At 41.8% G+C, this 25674-nt stretch overlaps 1 long non-coding RNA gene across 1 annotated transcript in view; it reads left to right on the plus strand.

Annotated features, from left to right (window-relative positions):
- The first annotated feature begins 13212 nt into the window (after positions 1-13212).
- Positions 13213-25674, plus strand: part of LOC138526165 (uncharacterized) — a 116494-nt gene continuing 104032 nt past the window's right edge. The window contains exon 1 of the long non-coding RNA XR_011283512.1: positions 13213-13380. This is a non-coding gene — a long non-coding RNA (uncharacterized lncRNA). The remainder of the gene's footprint in view (positions 13381-25674) is intronic.

The raw sequence follows: 25674 nt of genomic DNA on the forward strand, positions 1-25674 counted from the left end.
CAACATTGCACACAGAAAATCTGACTGCCCCAAGATTCATTGTGACATGAGCTTCCATCACTTAAGAGAGTAGTTTAGATATGGAAAAATAAAGCCTGTTCACAAAAGGATATAGAAAAACAAATGAATGATATGATGTTCAGGTAAATGTGGGAAGTTTGTAATTTAATATTACAACATGAGATCTAATGTTAAAACACTGTCATTCTTAATTCTGTAAAGTATACTTGGCATCATCCAGGCTGCAGAGTGTAGTCTTTGCATCCTCGCAATCTTGTGTGCTGTTTTCTGCCCTGTATGATTTGGGAAATGCTATTTTTGGTTTACCTTCTAATATTTCAGTCTGAGAATGTGGAACTTAATTTGTCAAATTAAAGAGCCGATTCATGGACATGTTTGCACGGTTCAAAGTGACTTTGCACTGCTGAAAAGTGACTTTGCACTGCTGAAAAGTGACTTTGCACTGGCAACACACACCCTGATTTATGGAACTGTGCAACGTGTATTTTTGCAGGGCAAGGTCAGTGCAGGGTCATTTTGTACTGCACAAATGACTATCCACTGAATTTGCACTGATTTTAAACTACAAAAATACACTTTGCACAGGTCCATGAATCAGGATTTGTGTCGGTAGTGCAAAGTCACTTTTCAGCATTGCAAAGTCACTTTGAACCGAGCAAATAATTCCATGAATCGGGCCCCAAATATACTTTAAATATCTTTGATGTGTCTATCTAAGCTTTAATTTCTGTCTGTCCAAGATCCTTATTAGGGAAACTTCTGATTAACTAAATCATCACTTCTTTGAAATGATGGCAAGATTGCAATTTGAGTCACGAGTTAAGGGCTCCCCCTGAAATTGATGTGGTAGTTTAGGTGTTAGGATAAATCCCAGCTAAGCAAATATAGTCTCGTATCCTTCAAAACTCACTACATTGTGTGACGTTTGATTGAGTAAAATTGCCCCAAATATCACAGCAATTAGAAATATGTGTACAACCTGAGGTGCAAGAAGAACATGGCATTAGTATAATTAGAGCCTCCCTCCGATGATAGTCCTGACCCCGGTATTATCTTTGAACAGCTACTTTTATTATATATGCAATGTAGATGCCTGTTCGGCTTAATAAGCACAGCGTTTCATGTGTCTTTATTTTAAACTTCAGTGGGGGTTTTGCATATCAATCAAAATTAAGCAATCAGATTATCAAGACAAGGATGCCTAACTGGAGCTCTAAAATCCACCATTTTAAACTGGAGAGAGTGGTTTGCGTGTATATATAATGTTCATGGTGTGATCCATTTAATGACAACTGGCGATAATGAAAACGTTCTCCTCTGAGGTTCCCATTATCGCGTCAATCAGAAATATTAAATCATGTTTTGCCTTTGGGAAGAATGTCTGCTTTGTGGTTGTAGTCTTGGAGATGACCATAATGCAATGCTCTATGACAGAGGATGCTAAAGACTCTCTCTGCTCCATGCATTCACACATGATTGATAAGTATTCCTGAGTTTTTCCAATTTTAGCATAAAAGGTATTTATAATTACATTTGGGTCCAAAATTGAAATCAGGAACTTCCTGCATCATGAAATTGTCATTTTTTCCTTGTCAGACTAAAATTGCACAAACCTTATTTTACGGATGAGTTTGGTAAGAGGAAATTGTACCTGGCGCGCAATGAGACCATATTTAGTCATGTGCGTGTCATGCAAATATATATATATTTGGAGTGCGATATGCAGACCGGATTATTGGTGATTACATCAGCGGTCTTCGACATTTGGAAAGTTGCATTAGCACTAACTGAATCCGCACTTTAAATATATAGTTGCACTTGTCACTTTCCCATTATTGCTGTCAATAATGCTATTGCTGTATTCTCGAATTCATCGTTGAAAAATTGATATCATGGTTTCTATGGCTGTCTGTAGTTTTTTTTTTTTTTTAAAGAACACGTCACTATTGTAATTGTTAAGATTGTATTTTTAAATGTATTGGTAAAAATGTGCTGCTATTGATTTTATCGGTGTTATTGTTCTGCTTCTAAAAAGAAAACTTCCGAATTTAGTGTGTTTAACAATGTGCAACAATGTATTTGATTAATATTCTTAATAGCCTTAACACTTTAAACCTTACACAAAGACATTGGTTGTTTAGTGCAAAAGGTGTATTTATTTTACCAAATGCACTTAATAATATATATATATATATATATATTTATGATTATCAGTTCCTTGCGGACATGCACGGTGTCCTCACAAGTTCACGAGGGAAATGAATCATGACACTCAAGTGATCTTAAAACAATAGCTGGGTTTATTGTATTCTCTCCATAATAGAATCACAAAGCCATGGCAAGGAAACAAAACTTCATGAGCACAAACTGCCACGCGTTCCACCCCTGCCGGGGCTTCGTCAGGCTGCTATTACATTGTGATTAACAATTGCTCCAGTTCTAACATTGTGATGTCAAAAGTTTGTTTGTTTGTTTGTTTTATAATTTATAATGCGCATCAGACCCGGGAGTAACAGGGCACAGCAGTTACAAGTATATGCAAGGCTTAGTTACAGCAGAAAAAGGTATAAAAACTACATACAAGTCATTAATTACAAGAGGGTATATACAGATGGTAAATATTTACAGACTTAGGATACAAGAGGGGTATATACAAATGATACGGACATCTTACAGAAGCAATATATATATAAGGTTTAAGGTGTTTATAGATGTAACTGGGTGGGCGGAGATAAGTACATGTATACAGGCAGTGAGTAGGGTAGTTGTAGTTACCACAAGGGTAGCAGGTCGAGAGAAGCAAGGAAGGAAACACTCCATACAGGAGTATCTGAGTTCTAGCTGCTTGGTGTGCAGGAGTTATCATTTACTGGTCATTAGATTTCAGCCACATAATGATGTTTGAGCAGAAGTTTTGGTAGGATTGGTCTATTCTCAGTGTGGGAGGCAGGGAGTTCCACAATTTGGCTGCTTTCACGGGGAAGCTGCTGCCTCTGATTGTGGAGCATTTGAAACTAGGTATGGAGAGGCGATCTCTGTTAGCTGATGTAGGTGGTCCCAGGGAGGTCTGTTTATGAAATCTCTCGGCCAGGTAGATGGGGGCAGCATTGTTGAGAGATTTGTGGGTGAGTGACAAGGTTTTTAGAAGGATTTTGTCATTGGCTGGGAGCCAGTTGTTCGGTCGGCTTCTCTCGGAGATGTGATCTCTTCTGGAGATGCTTAATGCCGCTCTAAGGGCATTATTTTGTAATGTTTGGATTCTTATGATAGTGGCTTTAGTTGATCCTAAGTAGAGGGAATTGCAGTAGTCCAGGCGAGACAAGATGAGGGCTCTGGCTAGGATGGTGCAGCTACTGTCAGAGAGAAATGGCTTGCCGGTGCAAATAAGTTTGCATGTGTAAGCCGTGGAGGATGCTAAATAATTTACCTGTTTGGCAAATTAGAGGTTTGAGTCAAGATAAAAGCCTAGTGTTTTTACATTGTGTTCTACTTTAATGCTATTGCCATCAATTATGAATGAGGAATAGTCAGATCCTAGTTTATTTCGGTTAGAGGGTGTGCCCAAGATGATGAGTTCGGTTTTATCAACATTCAGGCATAGACCGTGTGTGGCCATCCATGCCTGGATGATGATGTACACTCTATTCATCAAGGCCAAATCCTTTTCATAATCCCCTGAAAGCGGGAGGAGGATCTGCGTATCATCTGCATAGTTAGTGTAGGTGATACCGAGATGATCCAGATCATCGAAAAGGGGCTTAGTAAAAAAGTTGTAGAGTGTGGGCGAGAGGCAGGATCCCTGAGGCACACCACAGGTGATGGGTATGGGGTCGGCAGCTGCGAGAGCCGAGAAGACCCTCATTGTTCTACCATTTAAGAAGGATCTAATCCAGGTAACAGCGTTGTCAGAGAAGTGTGCTGCTGTGTCAAGGTGGTTGCATAGAATGATGTCGTCAACCAGGTCAAACGCAGCCGAGAGATCTAGGAGGAGGAGTAGGGCTGATTTACCATTATCTCTAAGCTCATCAACTTGGGTCTTGAGATCGATGAGGGCTGTCTTTGTTCCGTGTTGTGGATGGAAGCCTGATTGTCTGGCTCCTAGTAGGTGGTGTAATTCCAGGTGCTTTTGGATTTGTATATAAGCTACCTTGTCCAGATTTTTTAGAAGGAAGGGCACTGTAGTAATTGGCCTATAGTTGGTAGGTGTAGATGGGTCAAGAGTCGTTTTTTTTTAGTGTGAGTGGGAGTACCCAGGATTGTTTAAGGTTGGTAAGGATGATACCAGTAGAAAAGGACGCGTTGATAAGTTTTGTTATGAAGGGAGATAGTTCATGGGCCGTATCTTTGATGAGCTGCGCAGGGCAGAGATCGCCCTGACAGTTGGAGGGTTTAAGGGACAGAATAATTATTTTCACTTCAGGAATAGAAACTTTGGTGAAGTTGAATCGGGTGGATTCATCAGCGTTGGTATTCCCAATTATTTTGGATGGATAAGGATCATTTAGACAAGCTCTTTTACAGGAAATTTTGTTTTGTAAGGTGGATATTTTATTAGCTAAAGCGTGTTGGATATCTGAACACAATTTTTTATCTTTAGTGCATGTGTCATGTAATGCTACAGGGGTCTCTATTTCTTTAAGAATGGTGAATAGTTTCTTCATATTGGACTTGGCTTGGGATATGCGTGTGTCGAAGAATATTCGTTTAGCTAGACATATTTCTTTTTTATAAAGGGAAGACAGTTTGGTGAGTTTAGGTTTGTTAGCTTCTGATGGAAGTTTTTTCCAGGCAGCCTCACAGTTTCTTTTTTGTTGCCTTAGGTTTTTTAGGAAGGTTTTTTAGGAAGGGTCTAAACCATTTATTGAAGTGAGTTTTCGGCTTGCTTGGTCTACGTTTGAGGGGGGCGATCTGGTCCAAAAAAGTGGTCATAATTTTGTTGTATTCCTTGACCAGGCTCTCGGGATCAGTGTTGTCTGGGAGCAGGTTGAGGGTGGGAAGTAAGGCTCGGATAAGCCTGTCCACAGTAATATTCTTTTTGTTTCTAGTTAGTGTGGGTGGCGCCCTAAGGGCGGGTGAAGGTGGGGGTCTGTTAATAGAAATCATGAGTGACACAAGGTGATGGTCAGTCCAAGCTAGAGGTGAGATGGAGAGGATGTTGGCCTGACAGTTGTGGTCTGCCACCCAGTCAAGGGTTCTGCCTTTGTTATGGGTGGGAGTATTACTTGTTTGGGTGAATCAAAGTTCTGAGAGGGTGTTAGCTGTAGTTAGGGCAAGCTGGTCTGATGGGTTATTAAAGCCCATATTAAAGTCTCCAAGTAGAAGTATTTGTGTTGAGCTTTTGATATTACTAGACAGGATAGTGTTAATGTCATCCACAAATGTCCCGGGAAGGCCCGGGGGGCGATATATCAGGTGGATACTAAGGGTGTGGACTTTGGTAAGTGGTACTTTGATCGGGGTGGCTAATCTCATAGATAGGCTACATTTGTAAATAATAGCAATGCCTCCTCCTCTGGATTTTAGTCTGTCTTGTCTCAGAATAGAGTAGCCGTCACGGACTGTTAGCATAAGCATAGGACTGCAGCGGGGTGTAGCCATGTCTCAGTGATGGTGAGGAAATCTAGGTCATCTCTCTGGGTCAGGTCAGCAATTTACGTTGCATGTGCTACTAGGGATCTGGAGTTTATTAGGGCTCCTTTGATCTGAGGGCTCATAGCGAATGTTGTTGTCGGTTGAGGGGCTTGTGAAGGTTTGGGTTTGCTGTCCTTGGCTGTGCTGATTATTGACCTAGGACCACAGTTGTAAACTGGGTTTGTGCTTGTGGCCGTTCTGCTAGTCAGAGTTTTAGGAGGCCCTATTCCTGTAATGGTAGGGCTAGAGCTGACAGGAGGCTCGTATATTTTGGCTAACCTAGCTCTAAGGCGTATGTTCCTAGCCGTAGTTGGGCAAGGATTGCTTAGTATGAGATTTTTAGAATCTTTCATATCTGTGAATAGTTTAGTGGTGGTATTGATCAAAATAGTGGAGGACGTCGAGGTAGGTGGAGTCCCAAGCGTTGGTGTGTGGAGTAACATGATGTAGAACGTAATGCTTTGTATAAGGACTGCGATGTAGACAGTCTGGCTGGTAGCTGTAGGGAGCATACTAATATATGGTAGAGATAAACTTTCTATGGAATATGTAACTGAGGTGGGTAGCGACCTAATAGAGGTATTAATGTTATGATAGGGGATCACTCTTAAAAGGTGAGGTCAGTGCTTAAGCCTCGTTCCAAGCTTAATATGATGGTGACAATCAAATGGGAAGGACCCTAGGGCTAAATGCAGCTATCAAATGGGGCACATATGAGCTAGATACAACAATAAAATGACGAGCCACCTAGGGCTAAATGCAACAGTTAAATGCGGAGCCACCTGGGGCTAAATGCAACAATCAAATGGGGCACATATGAGCTAGGTGCAACAATCAAATGGGGCACATATGAGCTAGGTGCAACAATCAAATGGGGAGCCACCTAGGGCTAAATGCAGCAATCAGATGGGGCACATATGAGCTAGATGCAACAATAAAATGGGGAGCCACCTAGGGCTAAATGCAGCAATCAGATGGTAAGCATCATATGGGCTAAATGCAACAATCAAATGTGGCACACATGAGCGAGATGCAATAATCAAATGAGGAGCTACCTAGGGTTAGATGCAGCAATCAGATGGGGCATATATGAGCTAGATGCAACAGTAAAATGAGGAGCCACCTAGGGCTAATTGCAACAGTTAAATGGGGAGCCACCTACGGCTAAATGCAACAATCAAATGGGGCACATATGAGCTAGATGCAACAATCAAATGGGGAGCCACCTAGGGCTAAATGCAACAATGGGTGCTGTGGCAGTAATCAGCATGGGCACGATGGGTGTGCGGCTTAATACAGGCAGGCACAAATCAGCATGGGCACACTGGTTGCATACAGGCATGCACAAGTCACAGTGGCTGGGCTATAGGGTGGAGGCTGGCTAAAATTAGATTGGGCTCGAAGCGATCAGATACGCAGTGGGTTGGAGACAGTGTTCAATTTGATGTAAGTGCAAGCATCAGTGATAGCTGCTGGTGCAAGCGAGAGACCAGCTGGTTGGTTTATGGCATTTCAAAGTATTTTACATTTGAGATATGTGATTACATTGTAGTACAAGACATTTATACACTGATTAAATCAATAAACTTGAGCAATGTAGTTGAGACTGGTGCCATTAACGACATCAGATATCAGATAGGCGCTGGTACCATATGCCGAGGGTGAGACAGGCGTTAAGCGGCAGCGGTATTAAACCAAATAAATGTAAATTGGTATATTGTTAAAGTTTTGGCTTGAGTTTGAGCAAAAGTGCATGTTAGATTATATCAAACATAGAAAGGGTCTGGTCCAATCTACTGGATGCTGACGCAAACGTGAATGCCATTTTAATCTGGTGTTTAGAGTACACACTACATATTCACAAAATGCAAACCAGCTATTTATCAAAAAGTGTACTTGAGTCAACTACATGCACAATGACTTTCACTAAAATTCCAAACTACTTAACGCTTTAATATGCAATATATTTCAAGAAAAATTGAAAGTCTAGGTTGCGTCTTATAAAATACTTGGCAAACCCTAGTACAAGTCCAGTAATGTTTTCAGAGAACAAAATGACAAATGATAGCAGCAAATTCCTCATATCACTTTTCCCATTTGTCTCGGTTAACTGGTCAATTTCTACTTAGATTATCATGTAAGGGGACAATCATCACAGACATAGAAAATTGTGAAAGCCACGATACCACAGAAAAACCATTATCAAACAATTGCATATATATATGAAGGTGCCAATGGTATAACCATCTAAAGTGTAAAAATAAGGTTATTGGATGTATGATAGCTCGTTCTGAACAGATCCAAAATAGCCTGTGCTTACATTCATGCACGTTTAAAAGGTTTTTGAATACTAGCTGCTGTGATTGCTATTTGCACATTTGTGCTGACTATGTGAGCTTTAGAAATGCATTAGCAGTTTATGTGAGTATGGGGAAGCCGTGTTCATACAGCTGTGTCTGCCCACAACAATGGCATATGGTTCCAAATAGTAGCTGCTATAATTGCACCTTGCACTTTGGATCTGTTCAAAACGAGCTGTCATACATACAATAATCTTCTTTTTGCACTTCAGATGGCTACACCATTGCACCTTTGCATTGTGCATCTGCAAATGTATGCAACTCTTTTGTAGTGGGTGTTCGGCGGTACCAGGGTTGCCACAATTCTTCTATTTCTGGGATGATGACCCCATAGATGATAATCTAAAGGGCATAGAATATTTAACTGCAGGGTTATCAGTAAATAGAATACTATGGTAACATGACTTTGATTGCTTTCACTAGCAATACCAATGGGGTGTTGTCCATATTATGCTGCCAGAGGAAGGCAGACTCTACTTGGTTATAGGCACTACTAGGTTATAGGCACTCTTACAATGATTGTGCTAACAACACTGAAATATGCTAAGAAGTATTTAAATTAAAAACGTGTATACGTGCAGATTATATCCTGGGTGGTTTGGTGGACGTTATTTTTAAGAAGCATATAACTTTTGCATAGAATGTTCTTTTCAATAACAAAGGCATTATCAAATGTAGTAATATCTCTGAAATTGAACCAGTTTAGTGCCCTCAGTGATCTTAGAAAATGTGAATTATAATGTAATCCCAAAGCAGTCTTGCAGAATTAATCCTCAAAAGCTTGTCTGAGTGAACTATTAACACCAGCCTGAGTGTGAATACATTGTCATTAGCAAATGCTACAAGGTGTTCTTAATGGCTCATTGTATACAAAACTTGATTTAAAAGGAACATTATTTTTTATTTAGTTTTTGTTTGTCCTGCTTTTTAATAAGAAAGACCACCTACAAGTGCTACCGCTCACGTTTTTAGTTTGACCCTTCCAAGGGAAGATTTGTTGAAATTAAGGCAAGAAGCGCAGCTATTTTCTATGTGCATCACGAATGATGAATGACCAGGGCTTTAAGGATAATGCCGAGGGTTACATACTGGAGTAGGCCTGAGCGAATCTCCCGAAAACCCATCTGTGCATCTATGGAGGCACAGCTGCTTTATTTCGGTGGGTCTGCAGAAGCCAGTGAATGAATTGGGAAACTCAAACGTTTAGGGTGGGCTGCAATTTGAAATAGTGATGTTCACAGCTGTGTAAGTAAATTGCAACGTTCTGCTCCATGGATATGTTGATTATGGTTGTGTGAAGGGGAGGCAAGGCTGATCCACACCACACAGAAGGTGGAGCTGAAGAGTTTCTAAAGGAAGTTTAGGAAGCAATGTGTTTGCTCACCAGGACGAGTTGTGTCTGTTGTAAGTTGGACATGAACTTTATTGTTGTACAGAAGCGTTTTTTTTCATTGGTTTTGGATGCAATTGTGTTTTGTGGGGTCATTTAGGTTTGTAGTGCCAGTTTGTTTTGTGAGGTCAACTTTTTAATGATATACCATGCACTAATACGTTATGCTTGGAGTACACGTAGCCTACTTGGGCAATTACCTAATACCAGTTGCTTCCCATTTTTGTACTATGCTGCCCCCCCTCACGGCCCCCATGATTTGTTAGTCCTCAACTACTGTAGCTGTCGTTGTTTCAGCTGTGAACCATGCAAAATGTCCTTGCATTCCTCAATACTCCCCTCAATGAATTTCTGGTCTTAAGGACAGCCTATTGTCTTAGACGCTGAGACACTTACATCCCTAATAGAGCATGGGCCTCATTAGGACCCAGGCGGTAAGTTACCGCCTGGGTCGTACCCTTACCACCATGGTGTAAACCATGTTTACACCATGGTGGATGGTGGATTTACCGCCCAATTCCAAGGTGAGTTGGGCGGTAAATCCCCATTTCCCATTTTACCCTTCCCCATTCCCATTTTTTGCCCCATAGGGCATAATGGGAGTGGGGAAGGCGCTAATTACGGCACCGTAAATTACGGTGGCGTAATTAGCACCATGGTCCCTTAGCGCCATGGATTTTAACGCCTGCAAAAAGCAGGCGTTAAAATCACCATGGCGCTAAGGGACCTTGTAATCAGGCGTTAAGGGTCGGCGCCGTTTACGGCGCAGTTAACCCCTTAACACCTGACTCGTAATGAGGCCCCATGTGTTTTAAACTCTGACGATCAGTACTGCATAATCTTTTACTTGGCCTCAACAGCTGAAGCAAGCTTCAATGCTTCAATAATCAAGCTGTCTCAGCATAAGGACCTCCTCTGTCCAGGAAGGTGGTGTGTTGCGCCACGCAGCCAATCATGCAGTAATGCACCAGCCAGAGTGATCAGCAAGATCCTGCACACAATGTTTTCCCAGCATGCCCCAAACACTTTACCCCATCCTTAAAAGCTATTGTGCTAAGCCAAGCTGTGTGTGGGCATGCATTCAATGAGCCTGTCCCAGTGCACATTCCTTCTCCATCTAGGAAGGTGGTGCTCAGGCAGTGCAGTGCTCAGGCGGTGCTCGGGCACTGCAATGCTCAGGCAGTGCTCAGGTAGTGCAGTGCTCAGGCGGTGCTCAGGCACTGCAGTGCTCAGGCAGTGCTGTGCTCATGCAGTGCTCAAGCAGTGCTCAGGTAGTGCAGTGCTCAGGCGTTGCTCGGGCACTGCAGTGCGCAGGCGGTGCTCAAGTACTGCAGTGCTCAGGCTGTGCAGTGCTCAGGTGGTGCTCGGGCACTGCAGTGCTCAGGCAGTGCAGCGCTCAGGCGGTGCTCGGGCACTGTAGTGCTCAGGTGGTGCTCAGGCGGTGCTCAGGAAGTGCCACTACTGTCACTGCCAGAGTGATCTGCAATACCTAGAAAACAGTTCGTTTCTAGCCCGTTACAAACACTTTCCCCCTTACATCACAGTGTGTGAATACATTTAAAAGAAATGCGCAGGTTTGTGCCAAACGTTTTCCCAGCATGCCCCAAACACTTTACCCCATCCTTAAAAGCTATTGTGCTAAGCCAAGCTGTGTGTGGGCATGCATTCAATGAGCCTGTCCCAGTGCACATTCCTTCTCCATCTAGGAAGGTGGTGCTCAGGCAGTGCAGTGCTCAGGCGGTGCTCGGGCACTGCAATGCTCAGGCAGTGCTCAGGTAGTGCAGTGCTCAGGCGGTGCTCAGGCACTGCAGTGCTCAGGCAGTGCTGTGCTCATGCAGTGCTCAAGCAGTGCTCAGGTAGTGCAGTGCTCAGGCGTTGCTCGGGCACTGCAGTGCGCAGGCGGTGCTCAAGTACTGCAGTGCTCAGGCTGTGCAGTGCTCAGGTGGTGCTCGGGCACTGCAGTGCTCAGGCAGTGCAGCGCTCAGGCGGTGCTCGGGCACTGTAGTGCTCAGGTGGTGCTCAGGCGGTGCTCAGGAAGTGCCACTACTGTCACTGCCAGAGTGATCTGCAATACCTAGAAAACAGTTCGTTTCCAGCCCGTTACAAACACTTTCCCCCTTACATCACAGTGTGTGAATACATTTAAAAGAAATGCGCAGGTTTGTGCCAAAAATTGTACTAAACTAAAGCATGTCTGAGCGTGTGTTAAGTCACGGTGCTCCATCACACAATATTGAAGCAAGATGGCGATTGGCCGATCAGAAAAAGCAAAACCTGTCTCAAACAAAATCCCTAAACCCTAGCATGCCTTGCTTAGCCCTCCTTTTAAATATTGCTAACTACTTTGAGAAATGCTTGCAAAAGAAAATAAATACAATTATATTCTGCCTAGCACCACATAAAATCACCCCTAAAATGAATGCAAGAGCACTGCCTATGGTATAATATTCCAGTTCTCAAACAGCAACAGACATGAAGCGCCCCCAACCCCCCCCCCCCCCCCCCCACACGCCCCCGCCCCACCGAATCCCCCAGGCCCATCTGAAAGACTCTCAGAGACCCTGGAGAGTTCTAGAAGCAATCACATTATTTAGTCATGCGAGTTCGGCTGCCTGAACTCGAGTACCCGAATCTCTTAAGTTTAACATTATCTGCCAAGGCTTTGTGAATTGCACAATCTACAGTAGGTGCAGATTTGCAATCAAATTGCTTTGCAAACTCACCTCTGGTTTCCTCACGAATGAGGATCACAAAAAAAAGCGTTGTGTTTTGGCAGTCATAAGCGATAGCGTGTTCACCTGTTCTGATATCAACACCGGTTGATAAAACGTGCCCTTGAACTGCACCTCCAAAAACATTTAAAAAAAGAGAACAATGAAACAAATGACAGTTTTTAATCTGAACTGAATATCAAATCGGTGTAATCCTTTCAGTGTAAAGGGATAAGAAAGGCATGTCAGCAACTGCCTCACGTCACCACGGAAAGACCGACATATTGTGACTGCGCCATAAGGTATTTTCTGGGCGATCCGAGAGCAGCAGAAGCCGCTTCCCGCCCAGCAATAACCCGCATAATCACGGCCTCCGCCAGTCAATATTGTATCGTCAAACAGCTTAATGAAAACCTGAAACGACAACAAATTGCTCTGGGGCTTAGTCACCGAGGTGTTTCCCAAACGTGATTGCTCGCGGGATCTCTGCTCGGCGCTCGAGTTTCTATCGCATCACACGTGTGAATCACATCCGTGTCTGAACAGCTGGAGACAGAACCGGCTGCAGATTTTTTTTCTTTTTCTGTGAGTAAACGTTTGGGGATGGGGGTAGCGCTTTTTGTTTGTACAGATACGATTGCCGTTGGTTATCCTGCATACCATACGTTCAATGTAAGTGACAAACACATATGTTGATCTCTTTCTTTGTATACTATACACGAACGCACGTGTTAATGCGTCGTAAGAGATGTGGGTGCTTCTGATTTTTTGAAGTGGACGGGTGGCGTAAACTCAGTTAAACATTGCCCTCTGCTGGCCAGTCGAGATATATTCACTTTTCTGATTTCTGAAGGGACATACCTATGTGTTTGCTGCCGCCCATATCTAAGATGCATAGCTCGTGTCTATATGTGCCAATTCCATGTGTAAGCAGTTTTACACCCCTGGCCCTTCTCTTTAATTTCCTCCACTGACTGGAATCTAGTATTGATGTAGGTGTAAGCCTGACGTTTTTGTGTGTGGTGCATGCTTATTTGTGTAAGGGAGAGACGTCAATTGCAACTCAATACTTGTTTTGCTTCTCTCTTTTTGCAGACTGTCTACAAAGCCTGGCTATGTTCCCAGTATTTTGAAGTCACGCAACTAAACTGCAGTAGAAAAATTCCTTGCAAGCAATATTGTTTGGAGGTACAGACAAGGTGTCCATTTATACTACCAGACAATGACGACGTTGTCTACGGAGGACTGTCGAGTTTCATCTGTACAGGTAAAGTGCAAGGTTCAGATTTCATAAACAAATGTTTACTGAATGTTAATCTTGCAGAGTATATAAATAGCAAGTGTCCACGAGAGGGCACTCTCGCGTGGCCTCATTGGAAGCAATAGGTTTCGGCGCTTACCCAATTTGCATGACGTCTTGTATAATAATAAGTGATTATATGTTTTTAAAAAATGACATATCATATGGTCAATATAGTACAAGGACCCATTTCCCTAATGCAAACCTGTAAAAAAGAAAATGGCGGCTCTGAGGGTTATCAGAACGCTTATAATATGATTTAGCTCCGCCTTGATTTCCTCAATGTCCTTTAATAGCTGTGCTTTTAATAGTGGGAACTTTATTTTGGCTGGCACTCATCGGAATGTCTTCAATGCTGACTATTTCTATTAGAATAGACTACATCATCACATGCTACCCACAATGGCATCTCTTCAGCTGACCCTTGAGTTCCCAAGAAGCAATATATAATGGTATCCTGCCCGAATGCCATCTCCTGCACGGTATAGTTAATCCTTGTCTATGATTGGGGTAGTTTATGTCCTTGCTTGCCCCCTGCTTATTTGTCACCATTATTGGGGTGTGGGGTCTTAGAAGATGGTTCTACCCAACCCAATTCTGGTGCCGAGATTCTATTGAATTCTAAACAGACTCGAGTATTGTTGACACGTATATTAATATGCAGTCGTGGATGTTTTTATGTTTTAGTTTTGTCAACGCTTGGCAACAAGCCCAAATTCAAGCATCATTAATTTTGGAGAAATAATACAATTTCTCTGAAATTTGACATCTGTCAAATGCAAGTTGGCCACATATGATGGAAATATGTACACAGCGCTATCATCCTCTAGCCGGAAAATCATTGATATGCATATGGAATGATGGCACTGTGCTAAGTTTTTCAAATAGCAAGCACTTGGGACTATAAAATCTTATGTAAAAAACCGAAAGGTCTTATTAAGATATATTATACATTTTAGACAGTTTGGTGAGCATTTGGTGAAACTCAACAATTGTTATATGAGCAGTGTGCTGGGAGGATAGATCAGAGGCAATACAATTGCCATCTAGGATAGGGTGATCACCAGGGCAGCTCCCGTTTTCACTTGATATTGCTAAAAACCAGGTCTTTGGGCGGAATATACTCAAAGGCCAGTGTGCCGAGTGCTATCTCCCAGGTGTGCAGGTGATTACCTGCATCTCACAGGTGCACCTTTGTCACGGTGGCCCGTTTGAGGTGTAAATCATAACTACAATGAGGCATTTCTCTCACTTGAACTTGACACAGTCTCCATTGGTCTTCGAGTCTCTCTGCTGTCACAAGGAGTAGTGCAGTTTAAAGTTTTTCGGCATCAGTTTGATTTAGGAAAATAGTTTTGGGTGCCATATATGTTGACACAAGTAAATATCCCATTTAAACCCAACAAATAATTAGGTTCAGAAAATATATCATGAAATCACAACCCGTAATATGTGGTATTTTAATTATAGGACAAATATATATAATGTCACTTGTTCCTTTTATGCACATGTTGTTGGCGTCCAGGTTCTACAATGGTCATCAATCCTTGAGGCTCATCTTTTAATTAACAAACCAGTCCGTCATGATTTAGGAAATGCCACCTAACCATGTAATAATAGACTTGGTACCGACCCATGAATTAGGCATCCTATCAAGGTATGGTACACCAAGAAGACCATCATTACTTGTTTTATTCTGTAGCAGGTGCAGGTGCCTTTCTTTAGTAACAACCTGTTTTTCAGGTGGTTCCCATCAGGGCCTGCTAGGAGCCAAACCAGAGGTCAGCAGGTCACAGACCCTTCTCAGTGTAGAGTCCTTAAATTATAAAGGTATCTTCCCAGCTTGGGCTTTTTGTGTGTTAGGGTCTAAGTGGCAACACATTGCTAGCAGCTCAGCAGCATTGTGAGAGTGTTACCCTTCATTTAAATATCTGTGACTCCCTCTACGCCAATTATGGAAACATCACCAACTCTTTCATTTTAGCAATTCTTTTATATACAGTTTGGAGCATGTTTTCGAGTTACAGCCAATCATTATTTGTTAGCAAGCAGAAGTGATTGTTGACTTCTTAGCCGACCTGAGTGCATGGAATGTACTGAATAAGTAATGTCATTGATTGCATTCCAAATATGTTGACTTCAGACGATGGGAATCATTGAGACCATGTATCTGCCTTCTTGCATAAGCAATTACATTTCCCCAAAATATGTTTTTATTTTTTTTTAACTGCACTGTCTTTGTGATAGGCAGCATTCCATTTAGTACATACATACAAGTTAAAGGTGAAACATGGAACAATGTTTTACCTTTTGTGTAGAGACATCATTCACTTTTACATTATACATCATTCTTTCCCACCCTTAATACTTTTCTAGGATAACCAGGTGTACAGTTCAAATGCGTAACTTATCTAATCCTTGTTACATAAATTCTACAAAATAAAAACACATTTAATGTGCTCATACTTTCTATGCATTTACTTTAATGAGTATTAAACAAACATGTTTCCTGTATCCACCACAACTTTAAAAACACTATTGTTAGAACCACTATGTATTGTCTTACCTTATAGAGCTCAGGAGGAGTCATTATCACTTCGGCAACATACTCCTTCCCAATGTATGGCTCTCAGATTCCCCTTGTGCCATAACTTTGTGGCAGGTCATTAATCCACAATAATGACCCCTTCCTTCAGATTGTGGACAATAGCCAAGTGCCTGTTAGCTCAATGGGAATGTGGAGTCATATGTCATTGTGAGGCTGAGAATGTCTGTTTTGTGTATTGTCCAATAGTCCCATATGCAAAATGCTCTGTAATGAACGGGTCCTTGGGTGTTATCCTACTAGTCAATGCTTTTGTGAATACTTAGTTTTCAAAGGCAGAGAGTTTTTGTTATGTTTTCAGCTTTTGCGGTTGTTTCCGGGATGTTCGTTTGTAGGTTGCTGGACTATGATGTCATGAAGTAAGTCTGAACTTGCTTCTTGAGATAAGACTAAGACATGGGTTTATTCCTTGTCTCATCTCTGAAATGCAGAGCTTTTATTGTCTATTATCTAGTTTCGAGGGGGGAGGGGGTTGGGGGGCATGGAATTTACAGGTATCTATATGGAAAACTTTATCCAGGTAGCCATAGGCCACTTTATGGCAAATTATTACACAAATGGGAACATATTAAACAACTTGAAAAGTTGTAAAAAAAAAGCAGGTGCAAAACTTGTATGCGTTATTTTATGAACCAGCTCTTAGTTTTAGTATAGGTAGTATTGATCATGCCAAGCGGCCCTTTCCTCTGAAAGCAGCACGCTGAGCTCCGTCCTCGACTAAACGAGGTCGGCAAACGGGCAAATGCGATGGCTGTGTGGAGATGCCTATCGTGGTTCCTGAAGATTCAGGCAATGACCTTCCTTTGACCTGCAGAGGCGCTGTGGTCCCCCCTACTGGTGTGGCACACACACACTCCAGGGAGGCCCTGCCCAGTTCATGCACCATTCGGAGGAGTGGGGGCAGGAGGGCCAGGGGTGGCTGCCCAGTGCCCTGGTGACTCGGAGCCGCTGAGTGTGGACAGCTCAGAAACACATTTAGGCATGGGATTGCCCCATTGTGACATCTGCGGCTGCTGTGACGTGCTGCGGGAGAGCCAATGGGGGAGGAACTGTTGAGCCTTTCTCTGTGTCTCTGAGGATGCCTTCCTTCTGGGTTGTGCCAGCTGTTCATCTGTGTGGAACGAAGGGCTTTGCTGTTGAGGTGAAGGACCTATCGGTGTGTGGGGAATCCGGTCTGTGGTCCAGGATCTATTTCAACATAGATCAACAAAGATCTACACCTAAATTACAGGGACAGCAGCAGTTCGTCTAACATCTAAAAGTAGACATTGACTTCATACGTTTTTGTGACTGTACCCCTCTCCGTAACTGCATTGTAGTGTAGGGGATGGGTTGGTTTGACTTTGTCCTGCAATGCTACATTTTAGCCAGACATTTGATCAGTTGTTCTGGTTCATCATTGGCCTTCTTTCTGCATCGTTCTCTTCTCCTCTATTATTTTCTCTGGCTTTCTATGCCTTCTGTTGATTTATGTCAGAATATCAATGTAGGTACCATCTCAAATTATTGTAAAGTGCTTTGGTGTAAAGCAAAATAAATACATTAATGTGCAATGATTTGTACAGCAGACCCTGGTCATGGATTGCAATCACAGGCTTCTCCCTCCACATTAACATCATATAACACTGAATTCATTTCTGCCAGTATCTGATCTGCTAGCTTCTAGCACCTGCACATCAATCCATCTACGCCCGTAAGGCCTTTCATGCAGATTCTGTCAGGCGTTTGCAATTGTTTGCAATTGCATGTCAATCCAGGCCCATCCTAATTTCCGAGCACTGTTTGCACGGTGTAGTGTACACAAATTATGTTAGCATGTAGGTGACTAAGTGAAAGTAAGCACACACGTGGGTGGTCCCCTCTGTGCTTATTATAGGTACTTGGAAAAAAAGCCATAATGTCAATATAAAAAAAGTTTTGTTATCTGATCATCTCTCTTCACAACTGTATTGACCTGTAAGTCTCGATGTGTGCTTGGTTGAACAATTCGTAAAGCTGTAAAGATGTTCGCATTGAATCTGTTTCTTGCTCAGAAGTTGGGCGTGTAAACATTTGCCCAATACTCCTCTCAATATTGTCTCCTCTAAAAACTAGTGCAGAAACCGTTTCAAGTATTCCTTTGCACTTCTTGATCAATGATTCAGAATTTGCAGCTGCTAAATGGTGTCCACGTGCTAACATGCTGTATGCTGTATGTCTACAAATGGAAAAATAGCTGAAGTGCTTCTCATAGTTTCTGTGTTATACAATGCTGCCATCTTGTGCTTATCTGAGGTATACTTTCATAAAGAACGTGCACGATAGAAGGGTACAATGCTTTCAACACCCATAGCAATAACTCGCAGTTTACATCTGTGTCCGTGTTTTTGATCAGGCTAGTTTTAAGGCTCTTTAAACCTTTTCAATTGAAATAGACTCACAAAACGTGGGGAGTCCCCTGTGACTCAAAACTGTATAGCTTTTCTTAAGATGTTATTTAGTGTTTCAGATCCCTGCTGATCGCCTTTCGTTGCCCTGCTGTGCAGAAGCCAATCAACCTGCCAATGATAATCTGCAGCCACCCACCTCCTACCCTCCAATCCTATATCTACGATTTTTTCCACAGAATGAATTTGTAAGGTGGGCTCACATTCCACCTGGGGGCATCTGTGTACGCCCACTAAAGTTTGTGTTACTTTAAATGTGCATTTTCTGTCCAAAGACATACCTCTCCAAGGGATTGGTTGCTTCGAGTTAGGTTTACACTATTTGCAATAGGACAAATAAACAATAAGGTGTTCATTGATCACATATAAGGTTTACTCTGCTTTCAGGTCGTTGGTGTGGGACAGTGGATATGGTTGGAGATTAACAAAGTATAAAGTGGGGCTTAAATTATGCAGCATACAGCTACCACCCCAATTGTCCTTTATCTATGTTGCACTGAATGCTTTCTTCTAATTCCATATTATTGTGTGATAAGATATGTGGTCCTCACATATATAAATTCACCAACTGAAACTGTTTCTCCCCCAAAAAACATACTTACGGATTCCACTGCCTTTTCTTAAAATTCACAAGTACAATACATTTCTGTTGTTCACATATGCAGGCGGATCTTCCAGTTGTAAGCAAAGGGGCGCCAAACATAATTTTTAAATGTGCCACGTTGAGGTCCTGCCACTGTAAGAATTAAAGACACTTAAATCAGCACAATCAAAAACACTGAAAACAAAACTATAACATTGTACAGGTCAAATTTCTGAGTTGACAAAAAAACCTAATTTAATATATGAGTACATATATGTGTTTAGATTGATACACTTCTATTACTTATCAGTTGTAATGTTATGTCATGTAAATAAACACATTGAGTGCAAACCAAGGTCAGGAGGCATCTGTACGCTAGAAGCCAAAGCAAGAAAGAAACCTAAAGGATTGCACACCCTCCTCAAAACAGACAAATGCAAACTGACCCTCTCTTCAGCCAGAAGGGAGGAGCTTAATCCCTAAGATCGTAACAGAGGGGCTGGGGGCTGGGTGCTGGTCAGGATCCCAAAGATCCAGGCCATAAATCAGAGTGCCAAAAAGAATGGGCGTTCAGTGGACCAACTATCAAAAGCTCTGTTTTCTCGTCGTTTAGCCTCAGACAATTTTGAGACATTCACGACCGATCTCCAACAAACAGTTTCAAAGCGTTGTAAAATACTTGCCAGTGAGGTAGATTCAATTGGGAGAAGTTGATGGAAATGAGCAGCAAGGTGTCTTCCTTCATCAGACCTTATGTTCTGCAATGTTGTGCCTGGTCTGCAAACTTGGTCATATCATTTTTCATTAGTTATGGTAGACCGAATTACTCCTTATACCTTAAGACCCGTCACAGTAATAACAAACCAAAGGACTTCCAGCCCAAAAGACAGAGATCCTAGTACAGAACATTTCTAACAAAAAAGTGTTTTTCCCTCTCCTGTATTTCTACAGTCAACCATCCCCAAACAATGACCACACTCTGGGGCTGATTCATGGAATTATTTCGCCGAAAAACGGGATTTGTGCGCCATTCTGCCCGCAAATCCCTATTTGGTAAACAGGGTTTTGCGGGCAGAATGGTGCACAGATCCCCATTGTTTGGAGCAAATAATTCCATGAATCAGCCCCTCTATATTTTCCAACTTCGGAAAGGCAAATCATACACATCAAGGACAGAGTGAGCAGACCTTTGGGAATTTAGAAGGATAATGGATAATGCTGATTAACCAGTGTGATCAAACATTACCTTCCATCTTTCCGCCTGTACTCAGTCCTAACGAATTGAAGATATACAGAGCAGTCAAACAGACCTGTCTCAAGATCCAGACTCAGAGCAGAACCTGCAGCATGAACGATTTAATCAGATTTTCTCATTTACAAAGATGACCTGAGTACTCGTCATCAAATCTGACAGACACAGAACCACCAAAAGTCTCTCTGTAGTGCTGGATGAACATGTTTGAGGAAGCCTAGGTTGCAACGTTGCAAATATTCTTCACTGAGACTACTTGGGCTTTCACAAAGAGTATTCCATATCTCTGGAAAATCTTCCTTCATTTCCACAGGATAGTGGATTTGGCATCTGCAAGTATGATTCAAGAATAGTAAACATGATCCGCCTTCATAAAATGGAGTCTGATGGTGTCTTCTCATTTGCCTATATGCTGACTACCACAAACAATGAATCTACCTTTGAGAATTCCCATGGATGATTCCTGTTGATTTACAGGACCCATGGCTCATCTAAGAACTGAACACACTCTTCCTCTGCTAATCGTGCCTCCCAGCACAAGAAACATAACATAATATTTTCATTCAAATTGAAAGATTAGCAGACCTGACACGCAGAGTCTGGTTATAGCCTAAAGACTACAAATTGCGGAGGACATTGAAATATAATTGCAACCAGTTAAGCTATCAGCTCTCCAATGAGTCTGGATGATGTGACTTTCACTAGTAATTAAACCATCAATGACAGGACTGTTTGACAAACTTCCTCCAATTGCTCTGCAGGAATGGATTATAAGTGATGCTGATCAAAGGAAAGCTTGGTCACAAGCTGGCACTGGTGGATGGTGCAAATGGTGCAGGAGCTTGAAATGTTTGAGGAGACATGAAACTTAAGACTTTATATAGGGCCTCATTATTGGGTGGGTGATATTTTGGTGGTAAATCCACAGAATACCACTCAACAGAATTGCTGTTGCCACCACTTGGTCCGGCGGATTTACTGCTGCATTATAAGTGGTGGTGGCACTGTTAATCCCCATTAATTATGGGAGTCCATGGAGGAGTTCGACAGAATTACAGCTGCAGTAATTCTGCTGGCAGTAATTCTACTGATTTTGCTGATTTTCAACAAAAAGTCAGGGGATTTACCTCCAACATGATGCTGGAGGTAAATCCCTCACTCCAGGACCCAACTCATAGTATGGCGGGGTGAGAAAATTGAGTTTGAGTCTCCCGGGCACCCCCGGGCCGGGGGAGCCTGGAAGACTCAAAGTGAAAGCCACCGCAATCATAAATACAACGCGGTTGTATTTATAAATGCTGTGGTTTTCTTTTTAAGTTTGCCAGGCTCTCGGAGGAACCCAGGAGACTCAAAGTGAAAGCAACTGCAATCATAAATACAACTCAGTTTTATTTATAATTGCAGTGGTTTACTTTTTAAGTTTAAGCAAAAATGCTCAGTGAATTTCTCACTGGACTTTTTGGAGACACCTTATGTGTAGTAAGCACTACTGCGTGAAACTCAAACCAATTGCTTCATTAGTTAAATTTTTATCCAACCTGTGAAGTTGTATCCAAAAAACATTCTTCAACTGTTCATATATCTTATTCAAATAATGTTTTTATTTCAAATTTTTTCTTATTATAGCAGAGACCCCAGCCAATGCATTTCGGACATAATGTCCATCCTCAGGGCGGGTTGGGAAAATGAGAAAAAACATGGAAATCATAAATACAACAATGTTGTATTTATAATTGCTGTGCCTTTTTTTTAGGAAACTTCAGGCAATTATGAATACCTTGCCGGCATCTGGCAGAGTATTCATAATTGTTGGACTTTCCTTTCTAGTTTCCTGAGCATGGGAAACTAGAAAAGAAAGTTGCAGAAATTATGAAAACTCTGCCAGCGGTCTGTCAAGTATTTATAATTGCTCTGCCTTTCATTTTATGCTTTATGTGCTTCCTTGGGCATGGGGAGTACAGAAAAAGTAAAATGAAAGTGAAGGCAGCCTCCTCTCCATGTTAAGCTGTGCTCTCTGGCTGCAGTAAGCAAAAGCTCACCGAAGGTGGCTTTTCTTGCTTGATTATTGCCACCAGAGCACAGCTTAACATGAACAGAGGAGGCTGCTTATAATCACAAAATAGATACCCCCATGTAAACAATTTGAGCTTCATTTGTTCAAAATTATACATATGAACGTTCTTTAAAAATATGTTTTATATACATTTTTGATTATTGCACATCTTTTGGGACAGTATAATTTGTGAGTGTTCTACCCCTTTAAGCAATAACAATTCCATGTGGAACATGGTATGGAATTCCAGCAAGTAACCATATGGTACTAGAATGATAACACAATAGAATGATATAACATATCACATTCCCTCTATAAAGCTTCTTTAACAAATGTTAGCTGTATGTACAAGTTAAATTACTACAATGATATAAACATTTTGACCTACTGAAACTGTTAAAACTATTTACACTCATACATGGACCAACTTGGCTCATACATAACCAAGATTGATACAACACTGATATTATTTCAAAGGCACCTCTCTCTTTTTATTCCACACTTATCCTCCACCCACTCTTACAGCATTATGCTCATTTTTCATCACTGTCTTCTCCCTTGAATACTTCAACTCACACTTCCTCCCCTTACTCGACAACCTAATGTTACTCGTATTTCCCGGAACAAATCTGGCTCCCTTACATCCATGTTTCCAATCATATAATTCATTTTGGACTTCTCCACTCTCTTCTCAATCTGATCCCTGATGTGCCTTACATTATCATTCAACATTCTCGATATGTACAACAAGCCTGGTGTCAAAAGTGTATTGGGCATGCGCCCTCTCAATACTCAATGACACTTTTGTCATGCTACGGGGGTGATCCTGTATTGGAACACCCCTTGAATCAATTACCTTTGCCAGTTCTCAATGATGCTCACTGCCATCCTAATGTCACCCATGATCATCCTATTGAATCCCTCAACACAACCATTACTCTCGGGACGATACAGAGCTGTCTTCTTGTGCTTAATCCCCATCATACTCAACCAACCCTGGAATGAGGTCCATTGTAACTTAAAATATCTGAAGGAAAACCCTCCCTCCAAAAACATTATTGTGTTACCAGAGGTAGCTTCACAAACCACCTCTACCTCTGGCCACTTGAATAAAAAATCCATAACAATTATTAAATCATTGTCACATACACCTGCAAAATTCAATGGCCCTAGTGTATGAGTAGTATGGAATTTGTAAGTGATTTCAATCCGGCACTTCACCTAAGTCAATGCCTAGGATGTGATGCACAACTGAAACCCATAATTATTTATTTGTGTCTATAAGTTATTTTATTCTGAACGATGTACCACTTATATCACGCCCCTCTCTTTTAACCCCCCCCCGGGTCACAGTGAACCATGAAGCAGGCGGGTTTGCAAAGTTAAAGTATTTATTTAGGTATTTTTACAAGATAATCACACTATTTTAATGGGTATAAAATAATCACCAATGGGGTGATGTCACACTAAACAATTTCTTTAATCATAAGGAGTAATAATGAGCAAACGCAATGCAGCACATAATTAATACTTTTGTGTATATTCAGTCAAATGCAATGTGATTACTCTTTCCCCCTGCACACCCCTCAATCCCCCCAATATGCAATATAAAGAGATAGAAGGAGAGAGAACAGGTTTCAGGAATGCAAAATTCAAGCAAATATATCAATCCCAATGTCCCCTCAGCAAACACAAGAGAGAAACAGAACTAATTGGCAAACTGTCAAAATGGTTTTAAAGTTGGCTTTGAATGGAAGAGGTAAAACACTAAAAATGGGCTTAAATCAATGAAATTGTTGAAATTCTAATGGGAGCCACTTTGTATGGTTGCAAACAAATACTAGTAATGATTTGAGAGTAATAAGCAATGGGAAAACTTAATTTTGAGGTCAGGTGCAATGAAAAGCTATTTTACACGTTATAGATTTTGCCAAAATGAAAAATTTGCGTAAACCTGTCCGCGCGCAGGAATCGCGATCGCTGGAGAACTATAAGGATTTGGGATGCTGTTTTGGGTTCTCTAGAAAGCTTAGGTTGTTAGCTACAAGCAGACACTTACATTTTCTAGCATGAAAATTGAAGACGTTATGGACGTTTTCGTGGAGGTTGTTTTTTCCAAATAGAGGCAAATTGTAAAACAAGGATGCGCTTTTAAAAATTCAAACAGGATTCTTTACACTAGGGATGGACTATGAAGAATCAAATTACACGACAGCACAGCCACCAGCCCAGGACGTCTCTGGATGGTTTTTGCCTGCCGAGACGATCACCTTCTTCAGAAAAATATATATCAGCGCAAAGATCGGTTTAACACTACTATTACAGAGGATAATAGGGATGGGATAGAGAGTTCAGGCAGTTCAAAAATATTCGAACAATGCAGTTCTGGATATAATAGATGATGGGTTTGGATAGGGATGACTATGGACAGTATATGGCTAGTGACAGTCCTATACTAAGGATGCTCACTACATAGGTTTGAACAGAACCGTCAGGGATTCAGGTCAGTCTAGATTTCTGGATAGGAATTTGCTGGGCACACCGGACTTGACAGCAAGCCGCACTGGTCTGCAATCAGCAAGGCGCTCTGGTCACAGCACGGTAGGACTGGACTGGATCTGTAAGGACTCTGGTTCAGCTATCTGGTCACAGAACGGTTCTACTGGGTTGGGTCTTTGGATTCTGGCAATAATTCTTAGCCGGAAAGCAGTTACAGCACAGCCAGGCTGTTCTTTGGTTCCCCTTCGAGGTCTGGGGTAAATTAGAATGGTTCAGCTAAGGGAATGGGCCCTTCTGCTTGCCAAGTTTCTGGAGTCTGGAGCAAGGGTGATGTCAGGTCCTCCAGGGTGCTCCGCCAGCAATCGGTTGGTGGGTGAATCTGTGTGTCTTCTAAGCCCTCAGCTGTCTCTATTTAGGCATTTAATAAAGGGGTGGGTATTCTGAATTATCCTAGGTGCACCCCCTCGGTAGGCTATTGGCTGGAACCAGCTCTCTCCCTTTATTGGAGGAGAAAACAGTGTGTCACCATGATGATGTGGTTTTATGAGTCAAAACATCCTCCCCTTTGCTTTTTGAACATGAAATCTATTTTGGTATAATACATCTTTACATGTGTACAATCTTTACACCAATAACATACATTGATCACATATTTTGTAGAGAAAACACTCTTCCAAGCCTCGTGGCTGTGGGATTTTGGATTTGGATTTGACAGATTTTCACACTTTTTGTTCGGGACACAATATGCAATTTGTCCAAAAATTGGTGCATATATGCGCATTGTCTATGGGCAGAAGTGTGTGAAGTTTCATGCTTCTGACATAAATATATTTTCTGTAAAAC

The sequence above is a fragment of the Ambystoma mexicanum genome, chromosome 7p (genome assembly GCF_040938575.1).
Source record: "Ambystoma mexicanum isolate Mex_15411 chromosome 7p, UKY_AmexF1_1, whole genome shotgun sequence".
Lineage (NCBI taxonomy): Eukaryota > Metazoa > Chordata > Amphibia > Caudata > Ambystomatidae > Ambystoma > Ambystoma mexicanum.